Source organism: Vipera ursinii, assembly GCF_947247035.1.
Source record: "Vipera ursinii genome assembly, chromosome: 1".
Lineage (NCBI taxonomy): Eukaryota > Metazoa > Chordata > Lepidosauria > Squamata > Viperidae > Vipera > Vipera ursinii.
The window spans coordinates 70093507-70108245 of record NC_139512.1 but is presented as its reverse complement, the minus strand read 5'-3'; the positions used below and the strand labels follow the sequence as shown (position 1 = coordinate 70108245).

Sequence of the window (14739 nt, the reverse complement as noted above, 5' to 3'; positions counted from 1 at the left end):
CTACGCCGAAGAACCTGGGCGAGTGGGGGGAACCCCATCCCCCTTTTCTTTCCTCTGTCCTTGCCGTGGCAAGGACGCGGAGAGCGCCTCGACTTTCCGAGCCGAGAAAGGACACCCCGCCCCCCGCAATACACAACAACCCCACGGGCCCCTTTGCCTCGACGCGGGCTTCGTCGTCCATCGCTAGGCCAGCGTTTGGCAGTTACCATAGAAACGCCCCCCCCCCCGGCTCCTCCGCTTCCCGCTCGGCCTCTTCGGCGCGGCGAGCGGCGGGAGCCGAAACAGCACACTCCGCGGCTTCTCGCGAGATTTGGACGGCGAGCAGCCCGGAGCGGGCAAGGCTTGCTCGGTGAGCTCATCCCGGGCGCTGGGGAAGGAGCGAGCTGCGGCAGCTCCCTGCAGGAGAAGAAGCGGCCGGAGGAACTTTGTTAGGTGAGTTTTAACGGGAGGGAGGGAGGGAGGCGACAGGAAGAGCGGGCCGCGGTGGGGGGGGGGGTTCTGAAAGCACGAGGGCGTCCCCTTCTCCTCACCTCTCTTCCCCCCCCCCCCAACCTGCGTGGACCTTGAAAGGAGTCTGAACCTGACAGAAAGATATCGGTACGCCTCCCTCCCCCCCCCGGGTTTTTCCCCTCAGCTTACGCCGGTCCACAGCGGAAGGGAACTGATGGAAACGCTGTAAAAAAAAACACACGCCCCCTCTTTTCCTTCCTCCCGTCACCCCACTTCTCCCAAACCCCTCTCAAGTCTTTCCGCCTTCCCTTCTGGTGCCGCTTCCCCGCTTAATTGACTCCGGAGACCTTGAGTTGTGCGTGCTTGGCGCTCCCCCTTCTCTCTTCCCCAGCCCACGTCCCCCCTCTGCTGCTGCTGCTGCTGCTGCTGCATGATGCGTCGTCCCCAGTATTCCCAAATTCGTTCAGTGGGAGGTCCTGGTTCTTTCATTTATTGGTCTGAGAAGAGAGGAAGAGCTCCTCCTCCTCTTCCTCCTCCTCCTCTTTCCAAGCGCCCTCTCTCTCTCTCTCTCTCTCTCTCCAAATATTTCCTATATTCCCAAGCATGAGCTGCGCAGAAAGTCGGCGAGGTTGGCGTTGCAACTACTGATCGGCAAGAAGAGCTGACTTGCTTTCTTTTGGTCTCTCTCTCTTCTCTCTTCCTCCCTCCTCCCCCCTCCCCTCTCCCGGCCAAAGTTAAACAAGGCAAATAAAAGAAGCTTCTGTACCGTATTCGGACGAGATTTCCTTTCCCTAGCCTTCTTTCGGTGGCTTTTTGGATTCGTCTCTTCCGGTGAAAAGCGAGGGCTCGTATTTCCCCCCCCCCCACACGTATCGAAGCAAGTTGATTCATTTTTCCTGCGGGCAAAGCTGAAACGGCTGCAACTGTGGAGGAGAAAAAGAAAAAAAAAAGGAGTCTAGCGCTAATAGTACATTGGTGTACACAGTGCGTCTTTTTCTGCGCTAGAGAAATTACATATATATGGAACGGGAGGAGATGAATCAAAATACTTGTGTGTGTATTTATTTGTTAGAAAAGAATTGCCACTGAACTCAGGCTAAATTCCCTTCACTCGGGGATTAAAATAGACAATGCTCCATAAGAATGCTGCGTCTTTATATCTAGCCTCAACACTCTTTCATTTATATTTAAAAGCATTTCTTCATCCAACTCCGAAGGTGCAAGCGGTTTTGGTTCCCAGCTGTGCTGTACTTAACTTTCTTCCAAGCCAGTTTGGACACCGTGATGATAATTAGCTCATTCAAAGGTAGTTCCGCTGGGGATATTATACATGTGCATAATGTGGGAAAGGGAGTGGAAGACTAAAATGTAGCCTTGGAAGTTCAGAGAAGTGAAAATGGAAAACTGGATCTTGCAGATCAGGTAGGAAGCTGTCATTTATGTTTCAGTTTAAAAAGCAGTGATTAGAAGTGATGTAGATTTGCATTTTATTTTCTGTTTTAAATGCTCTTTTTTAGTTAAAAAAGGCATAATTATACTTTCAAAGTTATTACATGTAGCTATTGAAGACTTGTGAGTTACACTTATTGATTAATACACTTGTCTGCACTTTTTCAAAACTCAGAAAAGGTTTATAATAGAAAACGTCTAATCTTGACTGATGTCAAGATGACTGATGTCATTTTTGTTAAGCATTTCAGCAATTTTGTTCATTTTGCAAAGTTTTGTTTAAAAATCTGCAGTGACTAAATCAGCAGTGGCTACTTTGCTGTTTTACTGAATTTTTGGTTTCAGTGATAATTGATTTTAGTCTTTGTAGTATGTGATTTGTTTTCTAGTAAATAGTTTGAGTTTTGTTAGATTTTGGTTGCCTAGATCTTTATGAATGTTAATATGTCCTCAGATTGGTTCTTCCATGACAAAATAGCAATTTACCCTCATTCAGTATTTGAATTGTGTATGTGGTATGTGTTCAACTGTATGTGTAAATTTTAAATAAGTTTCATAAAGGATTTTTTCTTTTTAGCTTTTTAAATTATGCAGTACTTGTCTATAATTTTACTTGGAAATACAAATCAGTCTTATGGTTCTGGTTTATAAAGTTCTGTATTTGAGCTGTAAGGGAAATGTATATATAACAGTTTTTATTGCTAAAGTATTTTGACTTTTTCATAAGCTAGGCTATCATTATAAGAATGAATTTCAGAACTCAATGTTGAACAGCTAAGTACAATACCTTTGACCCAATAGAATGATAGTCAAACATAAAGTGGTCTATTTCGATTTGAAAAGTTCATCTTTCACTTTGCATACCAATGATCAGAGATTATCATTTTAGAAAAAGTTAGAGTATAGTCATTAATTAATATACACTGGATTAATTGGTAGGTAAAAATATTTTCCAAGGTTGCGACTGCTGGAATTTGTAGAGTTTTTACACTAAGCTAAACTTATAAAAATGTAAATTTCATATATTTGGGTTACTTTACTCATCCATAGAATTATATTATTGAAATAATTTTCAAAACTTGCAGGCAGGTATATTACCTCTTACCGGCAGTTTCATTTTTATTTTCTAGCAGGAAAATGGCCTAAGTACCGGTAAGATTCTGCACACAATATTTCCTCTGACAGAATTGCAGAAACCTAATTTTTGCCAATTCCCTGTTTTGAAGTGTCACCTCACACACTAATCTGGAGAGTTCTCTAAAGGCTTCTGTATTATATCTGGGTTAAGGAAAGTTAAAGGGCTGTGAGAGAACAAGGGACTTGATGAAGTTGCCACCAGTAGGAATGCTGCTGACTCAGAAGTATTGCATGGACTGAAGAGTTGCTCTGTTCTCAATGATCAAATTAGAGATCCAATCCAAGTTTTTTCTTATCTTAATCATCTAAACACTTGGATTTATTCCAATTTAATTAAGCAGATTTGATAAAGAATAGTGTTTTTTATTTATTTAAGCAAATTTTGGTTTCATGTAAATTAGTAAGATTAGTGGATCAAAAAATGTGCTTGAGAGAAAACATTTGGCTTGATTCATAGAAATTTAAGGTAGAGATTGTTTACTAGCAGATGTAGATATAACTTTGGATTTAAAAACTAGAATAAATCAAAACAGTTTGTGGAGTATTTCATTTTCTCATCTGAACGCATAGCTCTGTGTTTATAGAGATGAACTTCTGCTAAAATAACATCTATATTGGTGTCCTCCAAATATGTTGGACTGCAGTTCCTGTGATCCACAACTTTTCCTGGAGCTGATTTATTTATTTTGTTCATATGGCTGCTGATTCACCAATGACTCAGTCCCAGTCAGTGTAGCCAGTGATCATGTATGATGGGAACAGTAATGTAGCAAACTGGATGTTCATAAGTTTTCTTTACACTGAGGGGAAATGTGGCTTGTTCAGGAGTCTAAAGAACAAAATAAAGAACACAGTTTATTTTAAATGAATTAAAGTCTGGAAACTTCAAACACATGAAATATTTTAGAGATCTGTTTCTGAGATTGTTACATCTCTATTGATCTATTTAGTGGATGTGCATACGACATACATACCTTTTAAATAAATAATTTGCAGATAATTTGCCATTCTAAATTATGAATCATGTTTTAGGTTTTCTTCAATGAGATTTCCCCTTTACTGTATTTAATGTTGGTGTAAATTCAACTGGAGGGCTTTCCTTTTGTGCTATATGTGAAGGACAAATTAGAAAACTAAAATCAATTATTTACATCAGAAGTTGACAAAGTATGCTATGGGGACCCTTGAGGGTCTCTGTGAACCCTTCAGGGGCCTGCAAAGTCAAATAAATACTTTAACATTTCTCAGTTTTAATAACCCATATAACCCAAAGCTCCTTGGGGTCCTCAATCATTTTTAAGAATGTGAAGGAATTTCTGACACCAAAATGTTTGAGAATCTGTAAGAGCTGAAAGAGGCAGAGATAGTTGATCCTGCTCAAATTACTTTTCCATTCTTCTTCATTTATGGTTCCGCAGTATTTCTTCTCTATAAAAGAAAGAGGCACAACTTTCTCCATATCAGTAGTTCAGTCTTTGCATAAGGGTTTGCTGCTTAATATTCATTCATTACAGGATATTCAGGATTTCCCACTGAGATGTAGACATAAAATGTCTTGTGTTATTTAAAATGTAAACCATAAAAGGTGGTTTCTTAATAACTATTTGTTTACTGTATTTATTGTGAACTCGTAAATGGCTTACTGCAATAGCATACATAACTTTAAAGTAGACATCAAATTATCAAAATTAAGAAATATATATATAATAAATACATTCCACGTAATACTGTACAGTCATAACAGTCATGTTTTGTAACAGCAAAGCAGGAATATTTCTCATTCTCGCCTTGGGTCCCAAATGCATGGGTTGGAAAACTCATGTTTTCAGAAGTTTCCTAAATGTTAAGAGTGAGAATTCATATCTGGTAGGAAGGTATTGGAGAAGAGCTAAGCTGCATAGAATGCACCCCTCTAATCCCTGCTTGTTTCATTTCATGATGGATGAAGTGCAACAAACAGTTGCAAGTGTAATAAGCACTCTTAGCAAGCAGTTTCTGCAGACCTACTTGGAGGTAGCCAGGCCCTAAGCCTTACAGCAGGGGTCCCTAACCTTTGTAGGTTGGTGGCCTGGTGGCAGAGGGAGGGGCAGGTGCCTTACACGTGCATGAGCAAACCTGAATGTGGCCACATGTGCACGCACATGCACAAACAGGCCGCAACCATGCGTACCACACAAACGGGGCTGTGTCCATGCACATGAGGCTCTCAGCAATGACGATGCCTGTGTGAGGTTTGTGGTGCCGCTGCCAGGCTTGCAGCAATGCCACCACAGGCATGATTGCGCCGCCTGCTTGCCTCTTGTGCAAGGTTCATGGCAATGCCGCCACCTTTGTGTGGCACACCGCCACTCACCTGCCGCTTGTATTCCTGCCGCCTGTGCAAGGTTCGTGGCAACGCAGCAGCCTGTGCAATACTAGTGGCGCTGCTGCCGCCCACACAACACTTGTGGCAACAGAGGCATGGGGGCGGGGGTTGAGCGTGCACACACATGCACTGCCCAGCTATTCACACAGCCTGATGCCCAAGAGGCCACAGCCCAGTATTGGGCTGCATCCCATAGGTTCGGGACCTCTGCCTTACAGGACTTCATTTTATCATGTCATAACATCTCTAAAACAATCTCTAATTAAAGTTGAGGTCTTTGTGAGCAGAACGGGGAGGTTTGTACGGTAAATAGGAAAGTCATACTGTAAGTATATTACATATAATCTTTAATGTTTTATTTGTACCAAATAATGTATAAGCTGCTGTGAATAAAATGAAATCCCTGTTTTAAATAGCTTTTCTCTGGTTTTGTTCATTAACTGTTGCTCTTATACAACCCAAGTGGTTATCTTTTTCTATATAAGTTCATACTTTAGTTCAAAATAAACTTGAATAGGGTGATCTATTGTTCTATTCTAGTTTTGAATTATTTTTAAGACTAACTTTATATTAAATAACATAACAGGTTGGTGGGGGGAATATGTGCCAGATTGTTCTGAGTTCTGTGTTTCCAGGGTGACATGACTCAGTAATTTTGCTTCTAAATGTGCTCTGTTAATTGATGTAGCATTCTCAGGTTTATATTCATAGGAGTTTCTAAGTGAATATCACAAGAGTTATTAATTATTTAAATATCTTGATATTGAACCAGTTACTGTTTTAATAACCAAGTAGTGGGTATGAGAATTATTAGATTGCTCTGTAGTAATTTTTACTGTTGCATAAGGTTTAAGATTCAGCTGCATTGTGAAATAACTTCCTCTGCTGGTGCTACTCAGGTCACAATAACCCATTCAGCAGGATGAATTCTGTTAATAATGATGAAACCTGCAGTTTGTATAACATTGATGCTTTTCACAGATTTTACCTAGGCCGAATGCTATCCCTTATTTAGTGAATGGAATGCTAGTGCCTGGTAAAATATTTACTTCAGTTTATTTATTTCAAATTATTTGTATGCAGAGTCCATAGATCAGTTTAAAATACTTGAAAAGTACATTAAAGAAGAAACTTAAAGCAGACTTCACAATAATAATAGCAGACAGATATATTAGTTTAAAAGTTGTGTGGCAGCATAACAACTAAGATTTGAATGCAATGCAAATTAAACTGGGAGTATAAGTAGTCCTTGACTTATGACCTTAATGAGTCTGGAATTTCCATCATAAGTCATGAAGGTTGTAAGTTGAGGCACTCATGTGACCTGATCCATTTTTCTATGACAATCAGCAAATGCTGTGGTCATTAAATGAACATGGTGGTCATTAGGTGAATGGTGCGGTTAAGTGAGATCCATGTATTCTTATAGGCACTTTTTGTGGGAAATTGGCCGGAACGGCTGGAAACTGGTAAAAAACTTTGTAAATTATGAACATGTGACTGCAGAATGCTGCAACTGTCCATAAAGGTGAGACAATTACCTAGCATTCAAAATGTGATAATTGTGATGCGGTGTATGCTTGTGTGTTTATGCAAGCAGCCTTTGCAACTTTGGAATCAAATGATAAGTAGCTTTGGAGAGATCTTGAACAGTCAACTAAGTAACCAGTTGTTAACCGAGGACTAATTGTACAAATATCCTTTGCCTGTTGTAAAAGAATAATGTTGACACCAGATGGTCCTTACTAAGGAAGATATACCAGCATGAAAGAAAGATGATAGAACTAGAAAATATTTCTGGCATGTATAGGGATATTGTGTATTGTGGATTTATGCTGATGATAGTAAAGTAGGACCACCATTATGATATTATCCAAAAAGCATAAGTGATGACAGGGAAAAAACTTTCTTTCTACTAGATGAAAAAGTGGCAGATCATTACTATAGGAAATTTAAATGCAGTTCATTAGCTATTAATAAATTTAAAACAATTATGACTTTTTTCTGTTTTCCTCCATATAGATAAATATTTGCATGCTGTTTTAACTTTGACCACTTTAAACTGTGGTTTATTGACTATACTTTCAAAGGTAGAGCCAGTAGATAACTCTGAATGTGTTTGTTGATAGACAAGCATTATGACTTAATATTGTAAGAATTGTTCTAAAATGCCTTATTTAACTGAAATTAATTTTAAACAAATTTATACGAGGCATTTAGTTTACTAGTACTGTTTTGCCAGGTGACTCAATAATGTCAAGTCAGTTTTACAGTATAAGTATTGAGTTTGCACTGGAAGATTTCAGCATAAAGTATATTGAGCACATGGACCAATAGTCTGGAATGATAAAAACAATAGGGGCTGTACAGTAATTTGGAAGTTATTTGGAAAAGGTGCTTTGCAATGTTCAGAAAATTGAAAGCAGCATTGATATATAGCTATCTGTTTTCTGTCAGTAGGAGTATTAAACTCATCATTGTTTAAGTTAACCATTTTTTAACACTATGATTTGTCTTCCCTTAATATACAGTTGGTTGACAATAGAAAATAGAAAGTCACAAAATATAATAAACCAGTTTTTTTAAAACAAAACAAAACAAAACAAATAGATGATGCCAGTGAATATGTAGCAAAAATAAATCATTAAAAAATGATTCTCAGTTTGCTGTACTTTACCATAAGGGAGATGAATACAGGAAAACTGGTCAATTAGTAGAGCTAAAAATAATCTGAAAAAAGCAGCAGAAAAGTCTAAATAAAATTAAACAAGGTCACATAAGGTGAAATAATTCATTATGTAAAAAATGATACGGAATGTCAGGCAGCAAACAGCAAAGCTGAGAGTTCCAGAGTCTAGGTACAGCTATAGAAAAGATCCTGTCCTGTCCTATTCTAACCCTAACCCTATTCTATCCATCTACTCAGTCTATTTTTCTTCTACGAGTATGTTTCCTACAGAAGTGTATGTTATATTCACTTCTCCAGTCTTCCCTTCTACAAGATAGCTTCCAGATAGTTTGAGCTGAGTGCTACTCCATGCTCTAAAGACATCCAGTAAGCTTCCATGATTTTCTTAACCATCATCCTGAATGGAACCCTCTTTAAATATTATATGTATTAAAAAAGAAGTAGGCAATTTCTGATAGTAAGGAACCACACAATGTTTTAAAATGGTGCAAATATGTATTATTTTTTTTATAAGGAAAGAGGTTGTTTTCATTGTTTTAAATCATAAGCCAATTTAGAAGTTGCATTATATTTTCTAAATGTTTCTGATTGAATATAGGAGAAAAGATGTTATTGATTTTTGAAAGTCATGATGGGAGTGGGGTTGCAGAAAGAATGGAGGAGTTGATCAAAGGAATACAGGATGATTAATCAAGTTTATTGTGCAGTTTATTGGTAAGTAAGTGCATATGCTAATATCACTACAGATTTGGTTTAAATTACCCTCTAGAATATTTAATTTTACTTATTTAAATATTTACCAAGAATATCCTTTTTAATCTATTTATTTAATTAGAAAAAAGGAAGTGGCATGGTGGCGTCGAGGGGGCTGTGAGTTTGATCTTAGGTAGTGGTAGATATTTCTCTCGGTGCAAAGAGAAAATATCTACTGTGAACTCCACGTAGGCATCAGGAAGGGCATCCGGTCATTAAACGCTCAGCTCTATTTAGTTGCCCCAACTTCACCCAGGGATTGTTAAAAGAAAAATATTCTCAAGTTAGAATGAATAGCCCAAAGTACAAAAATATTTTCTCTACATCTGTGAAGGTACTTCTGGTAGATGCTAGGTGCTAATTTAGTGATATACAGATTCAAATGATTAAGTGATTTCCTAAGTGACTTAAGAATAAGTGACATTATGATTTTCTTTATGAGTAAACATATTTTCAATCTTAGAACTGAAATTGAATACAGTTGACAGTGTAGAGCAGGGGTGTCAAACTGCCGGACCACGGGCCGGAGCGTCACAGAGAAACCGCGCCCATCCCATTTTCGGCAATGGGAAAAAGTTCCGATATGTCGCGTGACGTCACTTGACGTCGCGAGTTTGACATGCCTGATGTAGAGGGACAGTTCTTGGATGCCCTTGTGATAGCTCCTGTTCTTCATCAATTAAGATTAATCCATGTGTTATGTTTATAGGATGTTGGTAAGAAATTGAGAGTTTGAGTTTTAAATACCTATAACGTAACTGCATTATTGTATTTTTTGGTTTCAAAATCTTAGTTTCTTCTAAAATTTAACTGCTTCAGAAAAAAGGTATTTTTTGGTAATCTGTTCATCACCATGGAAATAGGATTCAGGAAAGTCAACATATGTTCAGTGTCGCTCTCTAGCCCAGTGTTTAGAATTGTTGGTATATCAATTTGATCTATTTTTTCCATATTTTTATTTATAAACTTCCATTAGGTAGTCCAGTTCTTGACTGTGTTCAGAACAGCTCACTAATATATTCCATTTGGCAAGAGATCTCCAATCTCTTATTGGAGATTTAAATTGATTCCTCCTTTTTTCAGAGAAGTTGTTGCAAAATAGTTATATAGTAAAATACATATATGAGAAAATGTTCAGTTTCTAAATATGGTGTAATAGATTATTTATTTCCACAGTAAACTTGTCTGTTTATATAAAGTCTCCAGAGTTCTTCATACATTGATGAATTCCAAATTTTTGGCATATGACTTATTCACATCTTCTTACCTTATTTATTTTCCTAACATCATATTAACAAACAAAAATATTAAGGCAAAACAGAACAAGCAAAAGACATGCCACAGACACATGTGTTAATATGCCCCGCACCATATTGCACATCCAGTATAGATATAAAGCATGGTTCCCCAATTTATATTTTTATTTAATAAATTTATATGCCACCTATATCACTGTCAAGTGACTCTGGGCTTATATGGGTTCAAGTGACAATTATCTAATTAATGCACAATAGTATAATACCCTTCTTGTCATCTGAGATCAGTCTTCTTGCTGCTGCATTGTAAGGCTAGAAAAGGTGTCTCTATAACAGGGCTTTTCAACCAGTGGTATGGGTATTACCTGTGGTACGTTGGCACCTGGCAGGTGGTACGCAACCATCCTAGAAAAGTAGCGGGGGAGGGGAATGAGCTGAACCGATGGCAGCACCGCACAAGCCTGAGCGAGAGATGGCTGGAGCTGCAGGGCTGTCAGGGCTCAGCGAAAGCGCCAGGATCAGCACTTCTTCGGGGCTGTCAGGGCTCAGTGGAAGCGCCAGGATCAGCGCCAGGCTCCAGCTGGACCTTGGCATTGATCCTGGCACTTCTGTTGAGCCCAGAAGAAGCTCTGATCAACTGGAATTTGATCGAAAGCAGACTTTCCTCTGCTTTCAACCATATTATTAAAAATAGTAAAAATATTTTATTAGAAAGACACTTCTATCTTTGGATTCCATTCCATAGTACCACTTTTATCCCAAAGATAGCTAGCTTTCTACCAACGGATCACCGTGTGAGAAATAGGTTCTCCTCCCCTCTATAACTCACACTGCAATTCTAAAATTGGAGAGAGGGATGAATTTTGAAGCAGATTTGAAGGGGCAGAATAAAGGCAAGAGAAGGGAATTTATGCTTACGTGACACTGTGTGTCACATATATTCTTTAAAAAAAGACCAGGAGATCTGTGGCTTCCTCTCTAATACACTCTTATTCACATTAGGGTTACAAAAAAGAAATATATGTGAAAATATTAATACTAATAGATATATTAGGAAGTAAGACTAAGTAATAAAATGTACTGTAAGAAATCTAGTGAAATCAGGTAGCAAATAGGTTTACTGCGTTTCAGGCAAAAGGAGCAGAAGTTGTATCATGTTCCATTTCATTAGATTAGTTTCCCAAATCATTTTTATCTTTCTCTCTTGTTTTAGTAATCTCCAGATACTCTAAATAATAATACAAATTTAAGATGTAATGAAAAAAGGTTACATTTCCAGTACAGGGCTTTTCAACCAGTGGTACGGGTACTACCTGTGGTACATTGGCACCTGGCAGGTGGTACGCGACCATCATAGAAAAGTAGTGGGGAAGGGGAATCTGCTGAAGCGGTGGCAGCACCGCACAAGCCTGAGCAATGGATGACGAGCTGCAGGGCTGTCAGGGCTCAGCGGAAGCACCAGGATCAGCGCCAGGATCCAGCTGGAGCTCAGCACTGATCCTGGCACTTCTGCTGAGCCCAGAAGAAGCGCTGATCAGCTGGAATGTTGCAGCATCTCCAGGGTCTTGTGATTTACATTCAGGTGCTTGGCAACTGATTCATATTTATGACGATCACAGTGTTCTAGGATCATGTGAAGTGACCAAAACCTGCTGCAACCACCCCGCAGATGGGGGGAATAAAGAAAAAACACCCCTCCACCCCACCCCCGCTACCAATCCTCAACAGAAATGCTCACAACAATGAAGACCTCGGACAAGAGGAAGAGCGCCGCTGGGTGGGTAGGTGGGTGTCTTGCTTGGCTGTGGCACTTTTTTCAGTGCCATTGTAACTTCGAACAGTCACTAAGTGAACTGTTGTAAGTTGAGGACTACCTGTACTTCATCACTTTTTTCCTTTTTTTTGTCATTAAGTTTTTGACACCTTGCTTAGGCAACTGGTGGTACTCGGATGTTGCCATATCCTAAAACTGGTACAATGGGTGAAAAGGTTGAAAAGCCCTGCTCTATAAGTCCGTACTGCTAATTATTTTTGTTCTGGAAAAAAATTACATCTGGAATATCTTTACCTTAATAAAATTTGCAAATGAGAACTCTGAGATTTGTCCTTGGGAAAGAATCTCACTCAGTTTTGGCAGCTTCCAACAACCTGACAATACTGACAATAAATAAAAATTAAATCTGTTTTTCAAATACTAAGGAAATGCAAGTTCTTGCATTCCACAGACTTACCTTCATTCAATGTTTTTTATTTATTCAAGCTAAATATGTGCAAATATATGAAGACTATATATCTCTAAAGACAAATGCAGCTTCTTTCTATATATTATATTACTCCCTGCTTTTTAATTGAAAGCTGGTAATATGACTCTAATCGACTATTTCTATCTCCGCCTTATTCCTTTCTAGATTTATGTCATAGAGTACATTTAGCTGACTAATGCATTTATCCTTGGAAATGAGGTGTATGTTACATCCATTTGTCATGTGTAAACTGATGTGTATACTTCTTTGCCAAAGGGCATAGTGTTATGCTGTTGCAAGAGTTACTGTATAGGATATTACCAAAACTGAAACGATTCTGTTCTCTAGAAAACAGTTGCAAGAAAATTCATTGGATTGCTTCACGAACTGTAAAGCAGAATAGCTACAGAATGGCTCAAAAGTGCTCATATTTACAATCTACAAATTCAAGCTTTAATAAGTTTTTGAATGTTTATGTGAAAAGTTTTTCCTCTTCATGTCACATCATAGTATACTATATTGTGGGAAAAAGCAATGCATAGAATTGTACGTATGGTATCTTAAATTTTGATGCAAAGATGTACATTATATCAGAGATGTTTCTTTGTTTTGCTTAATTCTTAATTTATTTAATTTGCTTAATTTTCTAGCTTTGGATGCTTATTTTTAAACGTTACATTTTTTATTTCTCTTGGAAGCTCATGAAGTTTATCCTCTGCAAATGATTAAATAGAAACACTATTTAAACATTAAATCAGTTTTGACGGTGTATCTATATGTTTTGAAATATTATTACTATTGTTGTATTGGTTAGTTTGTGCTTAATGAGTCATTTTAAATACCTAGGTTAATTCATTCAATCCAGTTTTAAATCTCTTCCTGATTACTTGCTTTTGATAAATGGCAAATGTAGATTTATTGGGTACCACTTCTTCAATGTATTGTAATTCAAAATCAAAAGAAAGCTTAGAGACCACCCTATGTCTATCTGGTTTTTCCCCTTCTTTTCCAAAATATATATATTTGCTATACTGTGTTGAAAATATCTTTAACATTTTGGGTTCACATACCTGCAGTAAAGATTTTGTAATGCTCTATTTGTATTTTTGAATTATAAACTTCAGCCAATCAAGAATATTGTAGCGCGCACAATTTTGAGTGTAGCTCAGTATGCCAGCTGCACTGGATCTTAGACTTTGGGTTCAATTCAAGGTATTAGCTGTCACCTTTGAAGCCCTATAGGTCAAGGGGCCAAGTTTCTTGTTGGACTGCTTTTCTCTTACGGTTTCTGACCATCACATCATATCTGGGATGGCAGGCATGCTCTGGGATCCCTTCTTTGAAACATTGTTAATTATTGGATCCAGAAGACATGTTGTCTCTGTCAACCTCTCATATTAATGCACTCATGTTTAAAAATATATAGTGGACGATATATTGGGATTTGGGCGCTCTTAAAAGAAGGGGCAGAGAGCAGGAGGGGTCCTCTGAAAGGCCTCTGAGCTGTTGCTTCGATGGGTCTGAGCAGCAAAGACAGAAGCCGTGTCAGCATTGGTGTCCTGGATGGGGGGGCGCGACCAAGGTGGGAATCAGGGCTGCCTGATTGGTGGGAATGGAGAGATGGAGCTTTTGACCTAAACTAGTGATTTCCACTGAAAGCTAATGTTTGCTAATAAACTAGTGTTTTCTCTCTTGCCTTTTATCTATCCTGGCTATTCAGGTTTGTTTGTTTGTTTGTTTGTTTGTTTGTTTGTTTGTTTATTTATTTATTTATTTATTTATTTATTTATTTATTTATTTGATTTGTATACCGCCCTTCTCCCTAAGGACTCAGGGCAGTGAACAGTGACATAAATAATAGAATGTACAAATACAGATATTGAAAACAAATTAAACCCTAATTTAGCCCAAATGTAGAAGATAGTTACCTTAAGATAATAATTACGAAAGAACCCATCAGACCAGACCGGATTGCTTAAACAGATGTGTTTTTAGGTCGCGTCGGAAGGAGCGAAGGTCGGGAGCCATCTGGAGCTCAACCGGTAAACGGTTCCATAGGTCAGGCGCGCCCACAGAGAACGCCCTCCCCCTGGGAGCCACCAGACGGCATTCTCCGAACGGCGGCACCCTGAGGAGGCCCTCTCTGTGGGAGCGCACTGGACGGAGGGACGTTGACGCTGGCAGCAGGTGATTCCTAAGGTACTCCGGACCCATGCCATGTGGGGCTTTGAAAACCATTACCAGCACCTTGAATCTTACCCGGAGGATAACTGGGAGCCAATGCAGCTCACGGAGTAGAGGTGTAACATGGGAGTAGGTTAGCCAAAAGTGAGTGGAGGTGGGTCAAAATAGTATTGAAAATATTGCTATATGTATACCATAAGAATGGTGTTTATT

General features: G+C 38.7%; 1 protein-coding gene across 3 annotated transcripts in view; it reads left to right on the top strand.

Annotated features, from left to right (window-relative positions):
• Positions 1-317: 317 nt before the first annotated feature.
• Positions 318-14739, top strand: part of SIPA1L1 (signal induced proliferation associated 1 like 1) — a 166021-nt gene continuing 151599 nt past the window's right edge. For all 3 annotated transcript variants that reach the window (XM_083350536.1, XM_083350537.1, XM_083350535.1), the window contains exon 1: positions 318-432. The gene's annotated coding sequence lies outside the window, so the exon portion shown is untranslated. The remainder of the gene's footprint in view (positions 433-14739) is intronic.